Here is a 25,218-nt window from a genome sequence, read left to right on the forward strand (position 1 = left end):
AAGCCTAAGAATTTCTGCTGGCTTTTCCAAACTACCTGAGGAGGTGTGACTAAAAATGCTTTAATTTATTTGAGTTGGTGTGGCTAGGTGGCACAGTGAATACAGTACCGGCCCTGGAGTCAGGAGCACCTGAGTTCAAATCCGGCCTCAGACACTTGACACACTTACATAGCCATGTGACTTTGGGCAAGTCACTTAACACCAATTTCCCTCCAAAAAGCAAAAAACAAATTTATTTGATTCTTCCTCCTGCAGAAGACAGGCTGCCTGACAGCTGTACTCAGATGGGAGAAGAGAAGACCTAAAGAGGCTAACTAATCAAATACCAGAAGATGGTAGTAGAGAGCAGCTGAATGGAGGCAGAGGGTAGATGACACTACCACAACAGGCAGATCTCAACTCAATAGATACAGCAACTTAGCTAATGGCATTATCAGAGGACTTTGGTGACTCACATGTAAAAAGTCAATAGTAAATAAACATAATTTAAGTACCTGCTACCAGGTACTGTACCCACCATGAAAATTTCTTACTGATTCCTTATAGTATGGTAGATAGCCTTTGCATATCAGGGGTCTTTCTTATGATTTATTTTGCTATGCTATTTGTTTAAATATCTTTTATTTCTATTCTCTAAAGAAACCATTCACTGCTCATTTATCTGCACCCAAAATGGGCTTTTTAACCTAGGGAAGTTTTCTGGGGGCCCATGTATGAGAGGAGCTCCAGGTATTACATGTGCAAAGCCCTGGAGTGGGAGATGCTCAGCCTATTTAAAGAACCAATGAAAAATAAGTTTAAAAAGTTTGATGTTCCTGATTCTAGTATGTTCTGCTATACTTTCCATATGAGGACAAAGGGTTTGACCAATACCCTATCTTATCTTTCTGGGATAGAAGGGCTATGGCAGGGGTGTGGGTGGGGGTGGGGTGATGAATTTTGAATGAGGAGGGAGTATGTAGAACTCCTAGGAGGACTGAGGGATGGTATGAGATAAGGGAGGCCACAGGTGAATCAAGAGAAAAAGTAGATAGCATTATACAAATCCATAACTTGTTGGTAAGGTACTGAAATATGGGTCTTTCCTAACAGACCTAGTAGTCACATTTCCTCATTTGTGTATCTTTGTTCAGGTTCTCTTCCTTCTTCTTTGCTGATCTAAATTTTAACTGTCCTTCATGCTTTACCTGAAGACCAGCTAATGCCCCACATCTATAAAGTCTTCTCAGTTTAGTAGAGTTCTTGTGATTTCTCTGAAAACTTCTCTGAAGTCTTGATTCTATCATTACTGTCCATGTCACAAATTTTATCTAACAAAATGATTTAAGATATATCATATACATGAATCATATGATTTTATGCTCAAAGTGATTTTTACAAACTGAGCTATATATTATGGAATAGTCAAGTCATTTGATATATTCCCATACTCCGATAACAAGTAGCAAAGTACAAACACCAGATTCCAGACCAGGGGGCACAGTCACTATAATATTAGCATTAGACAGATTAATAGCACTTAGCTCTAAAACTGACCTTAAGGATCATCTGGTCCATTCACCCTCATACACACACACACACACACACACACACACACACACACACACAATCTACAGGTGAGAAAACTCAGACCCAGAGAAGAGGGGGAGTAATTTGGCCAAAGACACAGCTGATAAGTAGCAAAATGATGACAAGAACTTAAGTTTCCAGATTTGTAAAAGAAGAATATGAGACTAAAAGATCTCAAAAGCTCCAGTTCTATCATTCAATGATTCTTTGATTCTATTATTTGCTTGTGGGTTTCCTTTTTGTTGACTTTGGTTATAGAGCTGGGTCATTTCTTGATTGCACCTCAACAGAGGGAAAGTGTAGATGATGCTGATCAGAAGTGAAAATTAGAGAAAAAAAATGATTTCTTATTGCCCATCCTACAGTAGATCACTGACTGTTGAGTAAGATCACCTGAGTTCAGATCCCATCACTAGGCCTCAGTTTCCTCCTCTGTAAAAGGAAGAGGTCTGGCTAGATGGCCTTTGAAGTTCTTTCTAGCTTGAGATCTATGATACATCTATGGCCCAGTCCCTGAATAGACTAAGGCAAGTTTTGTTATTGTTGTTACTGCTGCTCCTTCATTCTCAAAGAGGAACATCATGAGAGTGATCTCTTAACTTGCACATGAAGGGGATTTAAGTCAGTCAGCCTCATTCTCTCCTCCAGAGTCATAGAAGTCCAGTGGCAAGACAAAAGTCAAGATGACTGGTGATGGCCCAGGATGCAGAGGATGACCTTGGCCTTTCTAAATTAAGGTCCTTCCCAGGCCCCACGTTGTCTGAAGCAATGCCCATTCATCAACTAAGGGCTAAAACTTCAGAATCTAATGAAGTGAAATGCTTTTATGATCAGCATCTTGTATCTCAGAATCATAAAGTGCTAGTGCTGGAAGGACCCTAAAGATCATCTGGTCCAAGCTGTGAAACCAGCCATGTTGTGATGGTTTTACACATTGGATTTAAGTGCTGGGTTTAAGTCTTATTTCTGCCACTTCCTAGTTTTACAACCTTGGACAATTCTCTTCAATAACCAGGCCCTCGTTTTCTTCATGTGTAAGGTGAGTTTAGGCTAGATGAATTGTAAATTTACTTCTAGTTCTAAATTTTTATGAACCTCTGCATTTCACAGATAAGGAAACTGAGAATCTGAGAAAATGAAGTGATTTACCTTTGGTCATACAACTAAAAAGTGACAGAGTCAGAATTAGCATTCAGGCTCTACAATTCCAAATGGTTTTGTACAAACCACTGTACCACAGATACTTTCTAATTTTCAACCAGACTTCAACCCCACAAACAAAACTGGAGGGATATCAAAGATCAGTGAGCATACTCTCTGCTTCATTTTACAGATGAGGGAACTGAAGCCCATAGATGGGGAGTGACTTACCTAAAGTCACAGAGATGGTAAGTGGAAAAGTCAGGAATCAAACCAAATTTTATGACTCCAGACCCAGGGTTCATTCCTCTACACCACATCTGGTTTAAGAGAAACTTTTACATAGTACCACTACCTACATTTGTTTAGTGTTCTAGGCTTTTTAGAACATTTACAGATAAACTCTCTCTCTTTAGTTTCACAATAATCCTATCCCATAAAGAAATTTATGGTCCCATTTTACAGATAAAGAAACTGACTCAGAGGTTATAAACTGCTAGGCCAGTGTTCCTTCCCTACAACATCCTACTTCAACTTTATACATGCCCCATTCATTCTCCTGTCCACCATTGTTTTCCAGAAAAGAACTTCAGAAATTACAGACAAAATTTCTTTGCAATGATAACTGCAGGGTATTCACATTGTTTCGTTGTGATCTAACTCTGATTAAAAAAAAATTTACTGCTAGAATTATTTCCAGTTTACAGAACTAGATCTTGAAATGAAAATTCCCATTAAAAATTACAAAAAAAAAAATTAAATAGTAAATTCAGTTAGAGAACTTGGAATTAATTTAAATTTTAAAGTATCAATAGTTTTATTATCAAACCAAACCATACATAATATGTATCTTTGTGTTGTTCAACTTACACTGATTTCAGACTTCTGAAAGGTCTGAAAAGTAAATGCTGGATACATGTTTTTGTTCTGAAACCTCGATCCTTATCTATAATTTTTGCTCCTCCAAAGCAAAATAGGAAGTTCTGCATTTAGAGCCAAAAGAACATTAGCTGTAGAGTTGGTAGGGAAGATACCTTCATTCTACAAATTAAGAAACTGAGACTGAGGAAGGCAAAGTAAATTGACCAAGATCAAATAGGTGATAAGTAGTACAGACAGAATTTCTTTATATATATATATTTATTTTTAGTTTTCAACATTAGGTTCCATAAGATTTTGAGTTCCAAATTTTGCCCCCTCCTTCACCTCTTCCCACTTCAAGACAGAATGCAATCTGATATAGGTTCTACATAAACATTCATATTAAACATATTTTCACATTAGTCATGAAGTAAAGGATAATTAGAACCAATGGGAGAACCATGAGAAAAAAGAAACAAAAAAGAGTAAATATGCTTCGATCTGCATTCAGACTCCATAGTTCTTCTGGATGTGGATAGCATTTTCCATCAGGAGTCTTTTGGCATTGTCTTAGATCTTTGGATTGCTAAGAAGAAATTAGTCTATTAGTCTTCTCACAATGTTGATGTTACTGTACACAATGTTCTCCTGGTTCTGCCCATTTCACTCGGTATCAATTCATGCAAGTCTTTCCAGGTTTGTCTGAAGTCTGTCTGCTCATCACTTCTTTTTTTTTTTTTTGCCTTTTTGGGGGGCAATTGGGTTTAAGTAACTTGCCCAAGGTCACATGGCTAGTTTGTGTGTGCGTGTGTAGGTGTTAAGTGTCTGAAGCGGAAACAGAACTCGGGTCCTCCTGACTCCAGGGCCTGGGCTTTACTCACTGCTGCCACCTAGCTGCCCCTGCTCATCATTTCTTAAGGAACAAATTCCATTACATTCACATACCACAACTTGTTCAGCCATTCCCAAATTCATGGCCATCCCTTCAATTTCCAATTACTGACCACCACAAAAAGGGCTGCTATAAATATTTTTGTGCATTAGGTCTTTTCCCATTTTTATGATGTCTTTGGGATACAGACCTAGAAGTGGTGCTGCTGGGTCAAAGGGTATGCACAGTTTTATAGTCCTTTGGGCAGAGTTCCAAATTGTAGTGGCAGAATTCAATAGTAGAAGGAGCAGGGATTGTTTCCCGATTTCATATCTATGGTGCTTTCTGTTACAGCAGTTCCTCCCCACCCTGAAACACCACTCCAGGTCCAGGCCCAGGCCCTGTTACATTCTAGACAAGTCAGGCTCAATCCAATCTATTTCCAGAAATGTTTATTAAACAGTGATTCTAGGGAAGGGACAGAAACTACAAAATTTTTTAAAAGATAAAAAAAATTGATTCCTACCCCTCATGGGTACTACTATTTAACATGGGAACAGGAGGAGATAACATTACCTTAGTCTCTGCCTCTTCATATGCAAAAAGATGAAGTGTCAAGAAAAGGTTTAGTAAAATGCAAAGCTCTACATAAATATGAGGTCTTGAGGAAAACTTGGGAAAGAAAAGGAAGAGGACTTTTGACTGTGGTGTGGGTTTTCCACTGCATCTCCAAAAATTCTAGGTCATTTTCTGCCTCCCTAGACCAACCACAGCCTTGGCACATGCTTCTTTCTTCTGGGATTCTCCGACTGGCCATCGCTCCAGCCTCTACTCTTCGCCCTGATCCTCTTCTGTTACCTCCTTACCCTGGCTGGATACTCGACCCTCGTGTTCTTGGCGGTCCGTGACCCTCGACTCCACTCTCCTATGTACTACTTCCTCTGCCACCTCGCCCTGGTGGACGCAGGCTTCACCACCAGCGTTGCTCCGCTGCTGCTGGCCAACCTCTGGGGCCAGCCGGGTGCATGTCCCAGCTCTACATCTCCCTGGCACTGGGTTCCACTGAATGCGACCTTCTAGCCGTGATAGCGCTGGACCGCTCGGCCGCGGTGTGTCCTCCGCTCCATTACACAACCCTGGCCTCGCCCCGCCTCCGCCTAGCGTTGGCGGCTACCCGCTGGCTGTGTGAGTTCACTAATTCCCTGGCGCAGACCGTACTGGGCACGAGACAGTTGTGCGGGCCACGGCGTGTGGACCACTTCATCTGCGAGCTGCCAGCCCTGTTGAAACTGGTCTGCGGGGGCGGGGGTACTGTGGAACGGCAGATGTTTGCTGCTCGGGTAGTTATGATACTGGTGCGCTCCGTTGTCATCCTGGTTTCCTATGGGGCTGTGGGCTAGGCCGTGTGGAAGATGAAATCCCAAACAGGGAGGAGAAAAGCTATGGGGACCTGCGGTTCCCACCTCACGGCTGTCTTGTCTATTCTATGGTTCTGCCATCTACACATACCTGCAGCCCACACACAGTTACTCCCAGGGGTAGGGCAAGTTCGTCTCCTTGTTCTATACTGTGGTCACTCCTGCTCTCAACCCAATCATCTACACCCTGAGGAACAAGGAGGTGAAGAGGGCTGCAAGAAGGCTTCTGGGAAGAGTAGAGTGGAGGGAGAGATAAGGGTGGATTTAGGGAGAAATTTGCCAGTGGGTCAGTCCACCACCCTGAGTCCTCAGGGTTTGTGGATTGGCGAACTCAAAGAAATAGTTCTCAAGAAGTTCCAGAATTAATGGCATACATAGATCTTGTCCATTGAATGCTCCCAGACTGATGAAAGAGAAGGCATCTCCAGCATCCAAGTACACATTTGATAAGGTAAACAGTTTTCAGTTTAGATATTCTCCCAGTAGATGGGGCTGCTGTTCTAAAGAAGCTTCCAGTTTGATAAAGGACAAATGGTCCCTGCCTTTGGGAAACTGTAAGAGGAGACTAGACCAACACAAAAGCAGACATAACACATAAATTAGGGTAGTCTATACAATCATCAGACTTCCATACTTAAATGGAAAAAGAAGGGTTACAAAAGGGATTAGGAAGAGAAATGTCCAGTGGGCATAGTCAGGTTAGTCTTGGAAAAAGGACTTCTTGAGATTTTTAAAACACCAAAAAATTTAAGTAGTGAATAGAAAGCAGAGAGGCATCTAAGAGAAAAGACATGACCCATATATAAATGGCATGGAGATTACACGAGGAAAGGACAATCTTGGGAAGGAGAAAAGGGGATGGGATGGATCCAGTGAAACTCCAAAGCCCCACTGGGGGGTTTGGGGGTGGTTAAAGAAAGGAAGCTTAATAGGAATGACAACAGATACATCTTCCCCATCTTTCCTAAACTCTTATCACAAGCAGAATAATCCCCCCAAACTATTTCCTGGAAGACTTCATTTCTTTTATGGCACCAACCACTCTTGTAGGAGAGAAAAGCAGAAGCACAACTTTCCTGGTGGCCCCCATTTCCCAGGACACATAAAGGATTATTCCTTTAAAGGATGGGAAAGGTATAAAATGCTATCATATAAAATTAAAAGTAGGACAAAAGAGCAATTTTCTTTCTCTTCCATACATTATATTTTAATGGGGACAGGATAATTAGCTCTCTTCATGATGAATTGTGTCCATTGTGATATAGGAACAAAAAAAGGGGTCTCTTGACTGTTAAACTGAAGAAACCAAGATAATCTCCCTCTTTCTAACATCCAGTTTACCATAGTGGAAGAATTCTTCAACCTTAGTCAAGAGAAGTAAGTTGTAATATAGTCTTTACAATTTATTTGCTACAGGATCTAGGGTGAATTCATTTTGTATCCCCTTCAGTAACTGTAACACCGCAAGTCCCTGGCTACAAAAAGCATTAAAGGATTTTATTCAAACAGCACATTAGAAGTATACTGTTATAAAATTATTAACCTTGAAATTAATAACTTAGCTACTTTTCCTCCAGTCATCTCTTTTTCTACTTGCTCTTTACTACACCAGCATCACTTACTACTCTTCCTTCTCTTTGTCTCCTTCCTTCTGAATTTTTGTTGCAAGGGATGAAAGAATCATGTTTGGCATAAGCAGGAATCAGCTGGAAGATTTTGAACTGTATTTCCTCCTGATTCCAGTCTCCCTTCTCTCTGGTTGGCCTCCTATGTAAAGCCTGAACAAAAAGAAAATGTTGACCTTCTGGATGCAGTAATCAGCCATGATCTTTCTCTCCTCTAGCTTCTTGCCATTGCAGTTCACAATCTGGGCCTTAGGGCGCACTCCTGTTGTGGCTTTAATCACCTCCACCTGATACACTGAACTGGATGGTGAGATACGAAATGGGTACTTCTTCCCTTCATACACCTCCATCAGAAACACCTGCAGCTCCTCATCACTTGGTTCCACCACCTAAAGGGTTAAATGCATAGTTGTACTGGGGTCCAACCAGCAGTAGGACAACTTTTTTCAGGGTTTAGGGTCTTGGAGCCCAAGAGGAGCATCTGGTTTGTTTTTTTTTTTTCAGGAACCTTGGTTTTAAACCAAGTCTGTTCATTAATCTTCTTTACCCTGTCATCCTTCTGGGCAGTGAATTTTATTAGCTCTTGCCTTTGGGAATGTACATTCACTTAGAGAAAAAGAACAAAGGAGTAGATATTTTAAAAACTCATGACTTGCTTCTTTCCATCTTTGAGGTCACTGATCAAGTTAGCATTTAAAATCTTTCAAAATATAACATCATTGCTCCATAGAGTGTGCCCTAACCTAACTGGACCACTGGCGATTCCTGCTATATTTGGTCTAAACTTTCTTTCTTCCATTCCTTTGTTTACCTCATTCTTTTCATATGAAATGCCCTTCCCCTGTCTCTAACAGTTGATATCTTTTCCACCATTTAAGATGCCATTTACATGCCACCAGTCAGTCCTCCATGAATCCTTCCTTGATATTCCCAGTCAGAAATTGCCTTTCCTTCGTCAGACATTTTGTGCCTCTGGAGAAAGCATTTTATATCTCTCTCATGCACTTCCAATGTTCTATTTTTATTATCATACTTTGTGGGTGTGTCTACTAGATTATAAACTATCTCGAGTTTAACAAAATACCTGCCACATAGTGAATAGGCTCTTAATAAATGTATATTGGCTGACTGACCAATCTTGAGGCAGAGATTATTTATTTTGCATTTCCCTCAGTCCTGGCACAGTGCTGTGCTTTGAACCACTCCATAAAAGGTCTGTTAAATTATTAATGCCAGGGTGGAGTCAAGATGTTGGAATAGAAACAGGGCTTCCACTGGGCTTTAAGATATGGCAGATGGGAGAAGTGGATATCCAGTGGGATCGCTATTTTGGGATGGTGGGTAGGGGAAAAATGGGGAGAAAATTTGTAACTCAAAATCTTGCCGAAATGAATGATGTAAATTAGTTAATAAAGCATTTGACAAAAAAAAAAAGTTACTAATGCCATTGCTTCTCCCTGGGCTGGCTTCTGCTTCCTTTCACCCAGCCAGATTTATAAAGCTTTAAGTATGAGCCATCACTGAGGTCATGGCAAAAAAAAATAAGACATAGTTCCTCCCTTCAAGGAGCTCCTCTTCACTAATTACAGTCATGGATTGTTAGAATTGAGGAGACTAGTAGTGCCAATTCAAGTGCAGACAAGGCAAATCCCCTCAATCAGAATGTATTAAGCACTTACAATTTTCCAGGCAGTGTGTTAAGTGTTGAGAATAATGAGGCAGCTAGCTGGTGCAGTGAATAGAGCAATGGAACTGAACTCAGGAATGACCTCAGTTCAAATCAAGCCTCAGATACCAGCTGAGTGACACTGGACAAGTCACTTGACTGCCTCCTGACTCAATTTTTTCATCTGTAAAACGGGAATGATAAAAGCACCTGCCTCTCTGGATTATTGTGAGAATAAAATGAGAAAGTATTTGTAAGGCATTTTGCAAAACTTAAAGCACTATATAAAAAGCTACCATTATTATTATTATTAGAAAGACAAGAAAATCAGTCCCTACCCTCAAGGAGCTTACATTCCAATGGGGGAAACAACATGTAAATAGCTAAGAAGATACAGAGTAGATAAATGAAATCTGCAAGAGGAAGTCATTAAGGGGACTAGGAAAGGCCCCTTCAAAATCATGCAGCAAGTTTGTGGCTAAGCAGTTACTCAAACCCAGGTCTCTTTCTTGTCTCCTTGGTCAATGCTGTTTATCCTCTCCCAGACACCTCTGTCCAAACCTGTCCTCTTTTCTAGGATGTTCCCCCCTGAATGACATTCCATTCGTATTGTCCCTTTGTCCCCATACTGCCCTTGTTTAAACATGATTAGAGTTCCTCTTCTAGAATTGCCTTCAGAGACAGTTTACAAGCCTGATCTGCAGCCACCCAAGATGTCCATAAGCTGGTTTTTGATTGGAAATTGGATTCTGGGGAGGCTAGGTGGTGCAGTGAATAGAGTACCGGCCCTGGAATCGGGAGGACCCAAGTTCAAATCTATCCTCAGACACTTAACACTTACTAGCCATGTGACCTTGGACAAGTCACTCAACCCCAACTGCCCTGCCTTCCCCACTCCAAAAAAAAAATAGCAAAAAAAATTGTATTCCTCAATCTGATCACCCACTTTGTTTATCTGATTTGTCTCAGATTGTCTTCAATAAGTTTTCAAAAGTCAAGTTCATTCCCTGAAAGATGGCGACTTATCACTATTGAAGCTCCTCCAAGGAACATGTGACTCTAAAAACATTTCCAACAGAAGAGTTCCAAATTGACTTTGAGCAATGGCAGCATCATTGGAAAACATGTTAAGCTTCCCTGGGGAAAACTTTGAAGGACAAAGCTTATCTGGATGTCCAAGTTCTAGTCTAACTAATGTTTTTTTTTTTTATTTCATCAGTGTAATTTGCACTATACTCAGCTATACTTCTTGGTCTATTGTTGGTCTAAGCTCTTAAGTCTACACCTGATGGAGTTAAGAAGCCATTTAGAGTCAGGAAGACCTTAGTTCAAATCCTGCCTTACCCTGTCCTAGCTGTAAGACCCTGGGCAAATTGTTTAACTTATCTCATCCTCAGTTCCCTCATCAACAGAATGAGGTTACCTACTCCAGAGTTGTTGTGAGGATCAAAAGAGATAATATATTTAAAGTACTTTGTAAACCTTAAAGCATGATGTAGCTTTTTATAAACTAACTAATGCTAGTCCTGAGAATTATGCCTGCTATCACTTAGTAGTCTGTTCTTGGGTCTGCCTGCCTCAAACCTCTCTCTGCTCCCATCTAGCCTTCAGTTTTCCTAAAGCACAAAGCCAACCATGTCATTCCCTTACCTATTGCCTCCAGGATCAAATGCAAAATGCTCTATTTGGCATTAGAAGACCTTCATAAACTAGCCCCCTCCCACCTTTCCTTTCTTCTTACACCTTATTACCTGCCACACACTCTTCAATCCAGTGACACTGTCCTCCTTGCTGTTTCAAGAACAAGACACTTCACACCTCTCACCTATGGGCATTTCCTCTGGCTGTTCCCCAGGCCTGAAATGATCTCTTTCCCCAGCTCCATTTACTGGGTCCCCTGGCTTCCTTTAAATCTCAACCATAATTCCATCATCTATAGGAAGCCTTTCCCATCCTCCCTTAGTTCTAGTTTCTTCTCTCTCCTATTTACTTCCCATTTTTTCTGTATACATATTTGCTTGTTGTCTTTCCCATTAGATTGTGAGTTCCTATTGGGTAATGATTGTCCTGCCTTGTTTTGCATCTTTAGTTTTCACCACGGTGTCTGAAACATAGTAGGCACTTAACAAATGTTTATTGACAGACTTACTAGATTCTGTGACCACTCCCAATACCAGATTGGGAACTCCAAAAGGACAAAGGGTCCAAAGTGAAATTCCACCATTTGAGTTTTCTTCTTGTTTTTCTTTCCCCCATTGCATCCTCTGTGGCAATTTACACTGAGAGGATAAAAGCTGTTAACACTTTCATAAAAATACTACATTTACAAAGCTATTTCAGTCTTATAAAATGCTTTGCCTACATTATCTGATTTGGTCTTCTCAGCAACAATATGATGTTAAGTAGAACTTGATTTCCTCCTCTACAAGAGGGATGCCAGCCTGCTCCCAAGCCTAGAAAACCTAGAAAGAAGTGTAAGGAAAAACAATGTCGGACTAGATCTCTAAACTCCTTATAGGATTCTAAGTTTTGAAGCTGCATGGGTCCTTAAAGGTCACCTAATTAAACCACTTCATTTTATAGAAGAGGTAAATGAGGCCCATACATGTGAAGGTCCCACAGATAATGACAGAGCTGGAATCTGAAAGCAGGGATCTCTGATTACAAAACCAGTGTTCTTTCCACTTCCTACAATTCCATTCTATTAGAGGAACAAACTTAACCTACTTCAAACATTGCCAGTGAACCCTGAAGCAGACTTCTCTCCCCACTCCACTGATCCCCATTTGAAGGCTAGGAATAAAGTTATGTTGAAGACAGCAGAGTAACTGATTGTTCTCTGCTGATCCATGTCCTTCCTCTCATTTAAAAACTCAGTTCAAAATTCTTCTACTCCAAGAAGGCTTCTCTGCTAAGCATCTCAAGTGGAGAACATCAGCATCACCCCAACCCAGTTCATAAAGCTATCTCCCCTCATCTTAAAGCTTTGTACTATGGGCAACCAAGTGTGTGGGTACGTGCTTGCTTTCGAGCGCGCTCGCGCGCGCGCGCACACACACACACACACACACACACACACACACACACACACACACACTGACTTACATCAAAACAAGAGCCATCAGGTGCCCTCTCTGAAGCTGAGAAAGAATAGAATGAAGAATGAGCCTCCTTCCCAGACATTTATCCTAAGAGGTTGGGGAGTTGGGGTTGGAGGGAGAGGATGAAAATTCCCCACCTGAGTACAAATATGTGCTTTATTTCAGCCTTTGTTCAGCTATTATTCTCAAAAACCAATTTACTTTCAGCTTTTCCAGGTGGAGGTTGGGGGAGAAGAATGGAGAGAGAGGGAAGGGAAGCAAAAAGAGGTCATAATTACAGCATCATTCACTTAAAGGGCTAGCTTTGTCCACATGATCGGTCTCTGAAGTTCTCTTCCGGAGATGTGGGGAGGAGATGAACTTCATCTCAAGATTCTCTACTGGCCCACATGGAAAAAGGCAGCCACACATTCTTCCATTCTATCTTTTACCCCCAAGGGCCAAACAGTGAGGGCCTTTCTCTTAGGTGTCTCCTGTCTCCTTTCTAAACACTCTCACCCCACCTTGTTCCCTTCCACATTGGTTCAAGTCTATTTCAATTGGCAAAGTTTCCCTGACTGATCTCACTTGACTCAGATATGTGATTCTACAACCCTTTAGCACTTAGAAAAATTTTATAATATTCATTTGCACTTGTTTTGATGTTTTTAAAGTATCTTCAGTGATTCATGTGTCACTCCCCTAATATTCTAGTATTTCCATGGAATCAGGATGTCTATCTCCCTTTTCCTTATATCACTCCCCATACCTTCAGGTTAAAACTGTGCACAGAGGATATACTGAGAAGGATCATAGGATCCCAAACTAGAAGGGACCTTAACCATCTAGTTCAGCCCCTTCATTTTATCAATGAGGAAATGGAAGCCCAGGAAAGTTAACAGATTTGTCTAAGGTCAAACAGTGGCAAATCCAGGTCCTCTTACTGCAAACCCAGTGTTTTCCCCACCATTTCTCTCTGTTAATTGAATGAAGAATTGAAATGTGGCAGAGGAAGATGATCTGGATAATCTGAAGAGGAAACATGTCTTTAGAAAATATCTTGAATATTCTTTTTTTTTTCATTTTTCAAATGCTTTTTTAACTTCTGATTCACATCATTCATTTCTGCCAGATTTTGAGTTACAAATTTTCTCCCCATTTTTCCCCTACCCACAGCCCCAAAATAACAGTCCCACAGGATATCCCCTCCTCCAATCTGCTCTCTCCCATATCTTGTCCCATACGCCCTTAGACTTTTCCAGTAGGGCATGGTGGATCTCTATGCCCCAGTGCCTGTATGTCTTCTTTGCCAATTAATAATAGTATATATGTATATATAATTTTAAACATTTAATTTTAAAACTTTGAATTCCAGATTCATTCCCTTCCTCCCTTGTCACCCACCCTTATTGGGATGATAAGCAGTTCAGTATAGATTGTACATGTGTAGCTAATGCAAAACATTAACATAGTAGATATATTGTAAAAGACTGACTATATTTCTCTCCCTCCTATCCCACCTCCCACTTGTTCTATTCTCTACTTCGATCCTGTCCCTTTTCAAAAGTGAGTGCTTCCAACTTCCCTCCCCCCCAGCCTGCCCTCCCTTCCATCATCCCCCTTCTCATCCCCTTCCCCCTACTGTCCTGAAGGGTGAGATACCCTATTTAGTGTGTATTTCACTCCCTCCCTGAGACAAATTCAGTGAGAATACGGTTGACCCATTCCCTTTTGCCTTCCTATTCCCATTCCCTTTTGCCTTCTCCTCCATTGTAATCCTTTTACCTTGCCTCTTTATGAGATAGTTTACCCCATTCTGTCTCTCTCCATTTCCTCTCATTATATTCCTCACTCACCTCTTAATTTCACCTTTTAAGTATCATCCCTTCCTATTAAATTGGCCCTGTGCCCTCTATCTATGTATACCTGTAAGCATATATACACACATTCACACATGTATTCATATGCCCGTACACCCTCCAATATAGACACACACACACACACACACACACATATATATATTCCCTTCAACTATTTTCATACTGAGAAAAGTTTCATCAGTTACGATTATTGTTTCTCCACGTAGGAATGTTAATAGTTCAATTTTGATAAGTTCCTTATGATTTCTTTTCCCTGTTTACCTTCTCAAGCTTCTCTTGCTTCTTGTATCTGGATGTCAAATGTTCTATTCAACTCTGGTTTTTTTTTTTTTTTTCATTAAGAATGCTTGAAAAGTCCTCTATTCCACTGAATGACCTTATTTTCCCCTGAAAGATGATACTCAGTTTTGCTGGGGAGGTGATTCTTAATTAGGATAATTAGATAATTCTTAATCCCAGCTCTTCTGCCCTCCAGAATATCCTATTCCAGGCCCTTCCATCCCTCAGTATAGAAGCTGCCAGATCCTGAGTTATCCTGATTGTGTTTCCACAATATTCAAATTGTTTCTTCCTGGCTGCTCATAATATTCTCTCCTTGATCTGGGAATTCTGAAACCTGGCTATAATATTCCTAGCAGTTTTATTTTGGGGATCTTTTTCAGGAGGTGATCAGTGGATTCTTTCAACCTCTATTTTGCTTTCTGGTTCTAAAACATCAGGGCAATTTTCCTTGAGAATTTCTTGGAGGATAATTTCTAGAGTTTCAGGTAGTCCAATAATATTTAAATTATCTCTCCTGGATCTATTTTCCAGGTCAGTGGTTTTTCCTATGAGATATTTCACATTGCTTTCTATTCTTTCATTTGTTTGGATCCGTTTAACATCATCTTGATTTCTCTTAAAGCTACTAGCTTCCCTTTGCTCCAATCTAAATCCGAGGGAACAATTCTCCTTGTTGAGCTTTTGAGATTCTTTTTCCATCTGGCAAATTTGGCTTTTCAAGGCATTCCTCTCCTCATTGCCTTTTTGAGCCTCTTTTGCCAATTGAGTCAGTCTGTTTTTTAAGGTGTGATTTTCCTCAGTCAGGCTGTTGACTCTCATTTCATAATTTTCTTGCATTGTTCTCATTTCTCTTCCCAATTTTTCCTCCATTTCTCTTATCTGCTTCTTAAGGTCCCCTATGGCCTGTAACCAGCTTGTATTTTCCTTTGAAGCTTTTGGTGTAAGAGTTCTGACTTCACTGTCTTCCTCCTGTTCCATGATTTGCTCCTTTTTGTCCCCAAAATAGGAGTCTAATGTTGGAATCTTTTGTCTGCTTTGTTTCCTTTGCCTGGTCATGTCGCCCCTCAGTCACTTGACCCCTGGGCTTTTTGCCACAGTAAGACTCTGCCACCAGACAGGGGAGCCTTCATCCCAAACGCTGGGGTTTTTCTCAGTTGCTGGAGGTATTAGTTGGGTGCCCTCTCTGAAGCCTCCACATGCTCTGGCAAGCTGGTCGAATACCCCAGGACCTCCACCTTAGACTGCAATCCAGATCCAAGCAGTTTAAAGCAAGAGTGATTACCCCTCAGACTGGTTGCTTAGTCCCCTACACTCTGCAGGCCAGGAGCTGAAGCTGCAACATGGCGCCAGCATGGCGGCTCAGCGGCTTCTCGCCCTGGGGGCAAAAGCTGATGCACTCCCAACTACTGGGTCCCAAAGTCCAGACTGCACTGACCTCTCACTTTGTCCTTCACATCTATGTGTTAATAAGTCTGGAAATGGCCACAGCTGCTGCTGATCTGGAGTCCCTCAGGCTGGAGGCTGGTCAGGCCCGCCCTGGGGCTAAAACCTCTGCTTGTGTGTGGCTGGGTTCAGCTCCCAGAGCGCTGCTCTGGCTGCTTGCTGCTGGCCTGCTGGGCTATCCTCAGCAGGAGGTTAGCTTCTCTGTGTCATTTTGTGGGTTCTGCAGCTCCAAAGTTTGTTTAGAGTCCTCTTTTACATGGATTGGGGAAGGTGGAAGCTGGAACCCCGCAGAGGTCCTGCTTCTACTCCACCATCTTGACTCCACCCCCCAGAAAATATCTTGAATATTCTTGAGGATTTCACCAAGACCACTACTACTTCCCCCATCAGTCTATTCATCCATCCTCTTCAGCTGTCATTTAGATGTCTCCTCGATCAGTAGAATGATTAACACCTACACTTTCCCTACACATGTATGATCCAGTCCCTCTCTTTCTGCCTTCCTCCCCAAGTGTACTACTAATGTCTAACATTAGTAACAGAGGTTACTGCCTCATTTGGAAGGGATATTGAGCAGAAGATGAAGAAGTATGCAAATTTGTATAATCTTAACCAACTCACTAAACCTCTCTGAATCTTGGCCTTTCTGTCTGCCCATGCAAGGAATCATTATCATCCTTCTGTTGAGCATGACTCCACTCTTCACTCCCCAACTGATCTGTGAGTAGGAATTTCAGCCTAGGGTAAAATCCCTGTTGAGCATGATCCTATTCTCCCCTATCCCCCTGCCCACAAATGGATATTCCTCATTCTTCCCTGTCCCCTGTCCCCACCAGCATTCCCCCATTATCCCCCATCCCCTGCCCCCCACCAGATCTTCCCCATTTTTCCCCCAGATCTTCATTCATTCTAGGTTCCCTGCCCCTCAGCCTAGGGTAAACTTCGAGCTTGTGGGAAATTCAAACATATACTGTCAAATCACTGATTGTAGTCTCAGTTTATGCAACCTGACTGTTGGCCTCATGGCATCACTTTAAAAACATTGTCCATGCCAACTCACTATCTGATCTGGGCATGTGACCTGGCAGTCCCTGCAGTAATAAAGTCCACTTCCAAATTTTACTCTTGGGGATCTTTTGTCTCACTCCTTTCTGCTCAACACTTCTTAACCTAACAGAGCTGGGGTGGGAGCAAATATATATAAAAGGTTGCTGTGGGAGTTGTGTCACACAGCAAGTGTCTGAGGCCAGATTTGAATTCAGATCTTCCTTTAGAGGAAGAAATGGATATCCCGGGATGGAAGGATTTACCTTATTCCTCCCTAGCAAGGGAATGGGTTAAAAGCACTGGACCTGTGAAAACTGGAAACAGAGGCTACAGAAGGAAGAAGCTAGAGATTTAGAAAGATGTTTGTAAGGAATACCAATAAAAGCAGAGAAAGAACTGGAAGGAGTGTGTAGAAGAGGCTGCATTTTATTAGCAGGCTATGGTATTATCAGTAAAAGCAGAGATGAACTGCTGGAAGAGAAAGCTCAAATGGAGAGGGAGTAGGCTGTGTTACAGTGTTCAGGCTCTCCTGCATAGAGCTAAAACATAAGTTCTGACTGTCTGATAAAAGAATGACAAAGTTTGTACATGTTTTAGGACAATCCCAGGATGTCTGTGTCCCTCGGATTTATAGTCTCCATATGTGTCTAACTATACCATGAGAAAGGAAGCATCTTAGTTAAATAAATTGCAAATACAAATTGACAAAGTAGTGTCAGTTGGAAATTATGACCCCAAGATATCTGAATTTCTACCATATAGTAAATGCTCTGGGATACCAAGATAAGACAAGTCCCACCACTCTGGTTGCAGGCATCCTGTCACAAACAGGTCTTTAAAGTTGCTGCCATAGGAAAAGGCATTTTTAGAGCAAAGCTAAGCATGTATTAGTTCAGTCTTTGGCTCTTGTGGGGATTCAAATAATCTGAAATGATTGTCAACATTTAAATAGTGTAAATGAAAAGTAATCTCAAAGGGAAGGTATGGGAAGAGAGAGTGGGGGGAAGGGGGAAACGGCTCCTCTAAAAGGTGAAATTTTAACTGAGGCATGGGGGACAGCAAGTACAAAGGCAGGAAATGGAGTGGTATTTGCAAGAACTGGCCAGAAAGGCAGTGTTATTGTATCACAGAGTTGAGGGGGAGGGGAGAATAAAGTAGGAGAAGCCTGGAAGGGTAGAAAGGGGCCAGATTATGAAGGGCTTTAAATAACAAACAAAGAATTTTGCATTTGAGCCTAGACATGATAGAGAACCACTGCCTACATTTTTGGAAAATGACTTTGCCCACTGAATGGAGGATGAACTGGAGTTGGGAGAAAATTGAGCAAGGAAACCAATAAATAGTTATTGCAATAGTCCAGGAATAAGATGATGAGACCCTGTATCAGGGTAGTGGTGTATGAGTGGAAAGGAAGGGCCATGCATGAGAAATGCTTGAATGCAGAAATAATAATAATAATGTTCAATAATGCTGTTCAGTCATGTGTGGCTCTTTATGACTCTATTTGGGGTTTTCATGGCAAACATACTTGTAGTGATTTGCCATTTGCTTCTCCAGCTCATTTTACAGATGAGGAAACTTGAGGTAAACAGGGTTAAATAGCTTGCCCAGCACTACACAACTTGTAAATGCCTGAGGCCAGACTAGAACTCAGGGAGGTGAGTTTTCCTGTCTCAAGGCCCAGCAGTTCCTCTGCTTCACCACCTACCGTGTTTCCCCGATAATAAGACCTATCCCGAAAATAAGCCCTCCCCTTACTGTGTAAGATTCCTCTAAAATAGGCCCTCCCCCGAAAATAAGCCCTATTGAGATTGCTACTGTAGTGAAGGTGATCCCCTGCGCTACATGCTACATTACGGTACCCTCTGTATGCACCGTCCCCCCACCCTGTGAAACTCCCGCTCCAAGCTGCATCCAATCAGAGCTGCAGCAGTGAGCGTGTCATCCTGTTCTTCCCCAGTGATTTGCTTATTGAATAAAGGTACATTTTTTTGTTCACATTTACCTGTTTATTAAAATTGCTGTCAATGTTCATTAAAATAAGCCCTCCCCTGAAAATAAGCCCTCTGGTGTTTTTCTGTCCAAAAAATTAATAAGACAGTGTCTTATTATCGGGGAAACACGGTAGTTTCCATAATCATAATCATCTCCAGTATTTGTTTAGTACTTTAAGGCTTACAGATTGGTTTGCAAACATTATCTCATTTTATTCTCACAATGATCCTGAGGGGTAGCTACAATTATTATCCCCACTTTACAGATGAGGAAACTGAGGCAGAGGTTAGCTGACCAAAGTTATATAGCAAGCAAGTATGTGAGATAGTTTTTCAAATTGGGTTTTCTCTGCTCCATGTCCAAGGTTCTTTGTACCATATTGGCAAAGGATTATCTAGAGAAAGATGGAGAGCTGAGGAGGAAGAGTTAGGAGGCAGCAGAGAAACTATGCAGAGAATATACATTAACATGAGGTTGTTGAAGGAAGAAATCCAGAAACACCACAGAGGGTGGGAACAGAGATTAAATCTAAAAGTTCTTCCTGGGACTTTCCAGGTCCAGAGTGTGCTCAGCTGCTGATAACATTCACCATTTCTAGGAAACAGAAAGTGGCATTGCCTCTCCTCCTCCCCTCCCCTTCCTGTGAGGCACACTGCAGCCCCAAACTAGCTCCACAGAGATGTTCCAGGGGAAGAGGTGCCTTCCTGCTCTTGCTCCTCATCTCTTTAAGTTGAGACTCTACAGTCTTCATTACCACTGCAATATCACTTAGCCTATATTCTCTAATATAGAGATAGGGTCATCCATTTGAAGTTAGAAGGGATTTGTAGAGGCACCAAATTGAACTCCTTTATAGATGAAAATGGTGAAACCCCAAAAGGTGAAATGACTTCCCAAGTAGTCATCCAGGGAATAAGCAGCAGAACCAGGATCTGAATCCAAGTCTTTGACTTCAAACACAGCACTCTGCAATGCATCATTCTGGCCACAAACATGACAGGCACTTAATAAATGCTGGTTTGCTTGATTTCCCTCCCCCTTCCAACTCCCATTTCTCAGTTACTTTTCAACCAATTCCAGCAAGGAAGAGAAAAGGGGGGGAGAGAGGAGAGATGTGGGAGGCAGAGACCCAGAGGGAGGGACAGGGAGTGCTGGTAACTTCTTTAAATATTTATAGGAATGCCACTGAGAAAAGACAGTAGAATCATTTTGTCTTGTTTCAGAGGAGTGCAAGGTGGAATAAGCAGAAAAATTCAATACCTCCAGCTAGGGCTATTCTCCCCCAAATCCCAGAATGACTTGTCCCTCTGCTCCAGAAGCCTTCTCACAGTGTCAGCATCCACTTGGCCTCCTCCTGACACTGAATTTCTCCCCATCTGAAGAAGTCCCCCCACCAGCCAAGCTCACTTAAGACCCAACTCAGCCCCTGCTTCTCTCCACTACTTTTCTACTTTCTTCTCACCCCCCACTTTTAAAGCTCTCTTTTGTCTCTTGTATTTCCTCCATTAGAATGCAAGTTCCTCTAGATGGGGACAAACTTTGTTTTGAGGAGTTTTTTTTGCTTTGGGGGGCAGAAGCTGCTTCTATTTGTATTCCTAGTACTTAATGCAGTGAGAACAGAATAAGTACTTATTATCCATCTAGCTAGCTATCTGAGGCAGCTTGATGGCACAGTAGACTAGAGGCTTGACTCTGGACTCAGGAAGACTTGAATTCAAACCAGAACTCAAATGTAGCCTAAGTGACCCTAGGCAAGTCTTTTAACCTGGATCTGCCTCAGTTTTCTCAAGTGTAAAATGGGGTTGATAATAATAATAATACCTGCCTCCCAGGGTTAGTGAGAGGATCAAATGAGCTCATATTTGTAAAGTGCTTAGTGGTGAGGTAGAAAGGAGTGCTGGAGGCAGATGGAGCAAGCAGAATGCAAGATGTGAGATTATGAGGTAGGATGCAGGATGTGACCAGTCAGAAAAGTGATCAATGAAGATTATGCATTGCAGTCCCTCAGTGTGGACTTACCAGTGTTCTTTCACAAAGCACTCCCCAGTTACCTGACATTCCACAACAACTCTTCCCCTCCCCCCTCCTGTTCCCTTTGCTTCTCTGTATGACAAAGGCACCTAGGTCTACCTGATATTCCAGGCATTCCAGAGCTGGGATTTCCCCTCCTCTCATTCTGTAGTTCCTCTTCCCCTTATTCTATAAAATTCGATTTAAATTAGACCTTTAACCTGACCAATTGCTCTGCTTCCCTTAGGGAAGCCTATGCTTTGTCTCTCCCATGTGGAAGCAGGCCTGCTTGGGTCCATCACCCCAATAAATGCCTTTCTTTCTTTTTTTTTTGCTTTTTGGAGGGCAGTTGGCGTTAAGTGACTTGCCCAAGGTCACATGGTTAGTTTTTGTGTTTAGTGTCTGAGGTCGGATTTGAACTCAGGTCCTCCTGACTCTGGGGCTTCACTGTGCTACCTAGATGCCTCCAATAAAAGCCTTTCTTTAAATTGGAAAATTGTCCAAGTGAATTTCTTTCAGGACACCAGAACCCACACATCTCTTCTTCATCATTTCTGGTGTCACCCTAACATTCTTGAGGCACACTCTGAACCCATCACTTAGCACAATAGGAACTTAATAAATATTCTTTCCATTCCCTATCTAGTTCTTACATGTGTTTCTATGCTATTTTACATTGCTTTTAAAGTACATGGCCACTAACTCTGACTTATGTCCAAGTCTATAAGTGTTCAGTTGAGGATTGAGAAAGGGAAAGCTAACCCAGAATGAGAAGAGAATTTTACCAGGGGACTGTGTTCGGCATGTGCTGATTAGAGGTGTTTCATGGGTTAACAAGTAAACACAGATTCCCCCCAAGCCTTGATGGGAGTCCATCAAGGCAGGTACATACATTCCTCCATGCATTACCTGAATTCCATTGTTTTCAGACATGGTCAATGTGTTACCTATTTTTACCAAACTGTTATTCTCTCTCTCTCTCTCTCTCTCTCTCTCTCTCTCTCTCTCTCTCTCTCTCTCTCTCTCTCTCTCTCTCTCTCTCTCTCTCTCTCTCTCCCCCCTCCCGTGTTCATTAATTTGTTTACTTTTAGTTTATAAGATTTATTACCATAATTCCTTGAGATATAAATTTTATCTCCCTCCCTCCTCACCCCGCCCCATGGTGGCATAAAATCAAGTATAGTATCTGCAAATACTTTCACATTAGGCATGAATCAAGTTATAAAGAAGAATTGTATCAGATGGAATGAAGAATGGGAAAAAGGAAACAAAACAGAAAAAGAAAAAGGGCAGGTGGTTTGCTTCAATCTGGGTTTGAACTCAGTTCTTTCTCTGGATGTAAACATCTCTCTCCATCATGAGTCTTTTGGGGTCGACTTATGACTCTGGATTGCTGAGAAGAGTCCAGTTTATCCAAGATGGTCGTCACACATACGTTGTGTCTGTAATTGTGTACAACTTCCTCCTGGCTCTACTCTTCTCACTCAGCATCAGATAATATAAACCTCTCCAGGTAAATATGAAGTCCATTTGCTCCTTGTTTCTTATTGCACAATAGTATTTCATAACATGCATATACCACAACTTGTTCAGCCATTCCCCAATTGATGGACACCCCCTTAATTTTCGATTCTTTGCTACCACAAAGAGAGATGCTATGAATATTTTTGTACATATGGGTCTTCCTCCCATTTCTATGATCTCTTTGGGATAAAACCCTAGAAGTGGTATTGCTGGGTCAAAGGGTATGAAATTATTTATAGCCCTTTGGGCATAATTCCAGATTGCTTTCCAGAATGGTTGGATCAGTTCACAATTCCACAAGCAATGCATTAGAGTTCCAATTTGTCCACATCCTCTCCAGCATTTGTCATTTTTCAGTTTTGTCATCTTAGCCAATCTGACTGGTTAGATGTGGTACCTCAGAGTTGTTTTAATTTGCATTTCTCTAATCAATAGTGATTTAGAACATTTCATATGCTTACAAATATCTTTAATTTCTTCCTCTCTAAACTGCCTGTTCATATCCTTTGACCACTTATCAATTGGGGAATGACTTGTATTCTTATAGATTTGACTCAATTCTCTGTATATTTTAGAAATGAGGCCTTTATCAGTGACATAGGTTGTAAAAATTCTTTCCCAATTTTCCACTTCCCTCCTAATCCTGGTTACATTAGCTTTGTTTGTACAGAAGCTTTTCAAATTAATGTAATCAAAATTATCCATATTGCATTTTATAATGCCCTCTAATTCTTGTTTGATCATAAAGTCTTCCCCTCTCCACAAATCTGACAGGTAAACTATTCCTTGCTTTCTCAGATTGCTTAGAGTATCAGCCTTTATACCTAGATCATGTACCCATTTAGACTTAATTTTGGTATGTGGTGTTAGATAATGATCTATGCCCAGTTTCTGCCATACTATATTCCAGTTTTCCCAGCAGTTTTTGTCAAATAATGAGTTCTTATCCCAAAAACTGGGGTCTTTGGGTTTATCAAACAGTAGATTACTATAGTCATTGACTGCTGAGTCTCGTACACCCAATCCATTCCATTGATCCACTACTCTATTCCTCAGCCAGTACCAAGTAGTTTTGAGGACTGCTGCTTTATAGTACAGATTAAAATCTGGTATAGCTAGACCACCATCCCTAGCATTTCTTTTCATTAATTCCCTTGATATTCTGGACCTTTTGTTCTTCGAAATAAATTTTGTTACTATTTTTTCTAGCTATATAAGGTAGTTTTTGGTAAACTGATTGGTATGGCACTAAATATATAATTTAATTTAGGTAAAATTGTCATTTTTATTATATTAGCTCAACCCAGCCATGAGCAATTGATGTCTTTCCAAATAGTTAGATCTGACTTTATTTGTATGAAAAGTGTTTTGTAGTTGTGTTCATATAGGTCTTGGGTTTGTTTTGGCAGGTAGATTCCCAAATATTTTATAATGTCTACAGTAACTTTAAATGGGATTTCTCTTTCTATCTCTTGCTGTTGAATTTCATTAGAAATATACAGAAATGCTGAGGATTTATGTGGGTTTATTTTATGTCCTGCAACTTTGCCAAATTTATTTATTGTCTCAAGTAGTTTTTTACTTAATTCTCTAGGATTCTCTAAGTATATCATCATATCATCTACAAAGAGTGATAGCTTGATCTCTTCTTTGCCTAATTTGATTCCTTTGATTCCTTTTTCTTCTTTAATTGCTACTGCTAACATTTCTAGTACCAGATTGAATAAGAGGGGTGATAGTGGACACCCTTGTTTCACCCCTGATCTTATTGGAAATGCTTCTAGCTTCTCCCCATTACATATAATACTTGCTGATGGCTATAAATAGATGCTAATTATTATTTTAAGGAAGCTCCATTTATTCCTGTTCTTTCTAGTGTTCTTAATAGGAATGGATGTTGTATTTTGTCAAAAGATTTTTCTGCATCTATTGAGATAATTATGTTGTTTTTGCTAGTTTTATTGTTGATATGATACAGATGGTTTTCCAAATATTAAACCATCCTTGCATTCCTGGAATAAATCCTACCTGATCAAAGCGTATTATTCTTGTGATAAGAGGCTGTAGTCTTTTTAATAATATTTTATTTAAAATTTTTGCATCTATATTCATGAGGGAGATTGGTCTATAATTTTCTTTCTCTGTTTTATCTCTTCCCAATTTAGGTATCAGTACCATATTTGTGTTATCAAAAGAATTCGGTAGGACTCCTTCTTTACTAATTTTCCCAAATAGTTTGTAGAGTATTGGAATCAATTGTTCTTTAAATGTTTGATAGAATTCACTAGTAAATCCATATGGCCATGGAGATTTTTTCCTAGGGAGTTCACTGATGACTTGTTCAATTTCTTTTTCTGAGATGGGGTTATTTCAGTAATTTACTTCCTCTTCATTTAATTTGGGCAACCTATATTTTTGTAAATACTCATCCATTTCACTGAGATTGTCAAATTTGTGTGTATATAACTGGGCAAAATAATTCCTAATTATTGTTTTAATTTCTTCTTCATTGGTGGTAGGTTCACCCTTTTCATTTTTGATACTCATAATTTGGTTTTCTTCTTTCTGTTTGTTATCATATTGACTAAGGGTCTACCAGTTTTATTGTGTTTTTTTTTTTTTTTTTCACAAAACCAGCTTTTGGTTTTATTTATTAATTCAATAGTTTTCTTAATTTCAATTTTATTAATCTCTCCTTTGGTTTTCAGTATTTCTAATTTAGTATTTAATTGGGGATTTTCAATTTGTTTTTTTTTTTCTAGCTTTTTCAATTGCATGCCCAATTCATTTACCTCTCTTTTCTCTAA

General features: G+C 40.7%; 2 pseudogenes; one reads left to right on the forward strand and one right to left on the reverse strand.

Moving 5' to 3' along the window:
• Positions 1 to 709: 709 nt before the first annotated feature.
• Positions 710 to 6,518, forward strand: LOC138150182 (putative olfactory receptor 2I1; annotated as a pseudogene).
• A 1,043-nt stretch (positions 6,519 to 7,561) lies between these two features.
• On the reverse strand, positions 7,562 to 12,333 carry LOC138150183 (ubiquitin D-like; annotated as a pseudogene).
• Between the last annotated feature and the right edge of the window lie 12,885 nt (positions 12,334 to 25,218).

The sequence above is a fragment of the Petaurus breviceps genome, unplaced genomic scaffold, assembly GCF_028583685.1.
Source record: "Petaurus breviceps papuanus isolate PSGF00001 unplaced genomic scaffold, PetGlider_PUasm1.0 90865, whole genome shotgun sequence".
NCBI classification, from domain to species: Eukaryota; Metazoa; Chordata; class Mammalia; order Diprotodontia; family Petauridae; genus Petaurus; species Petaurus breviceps.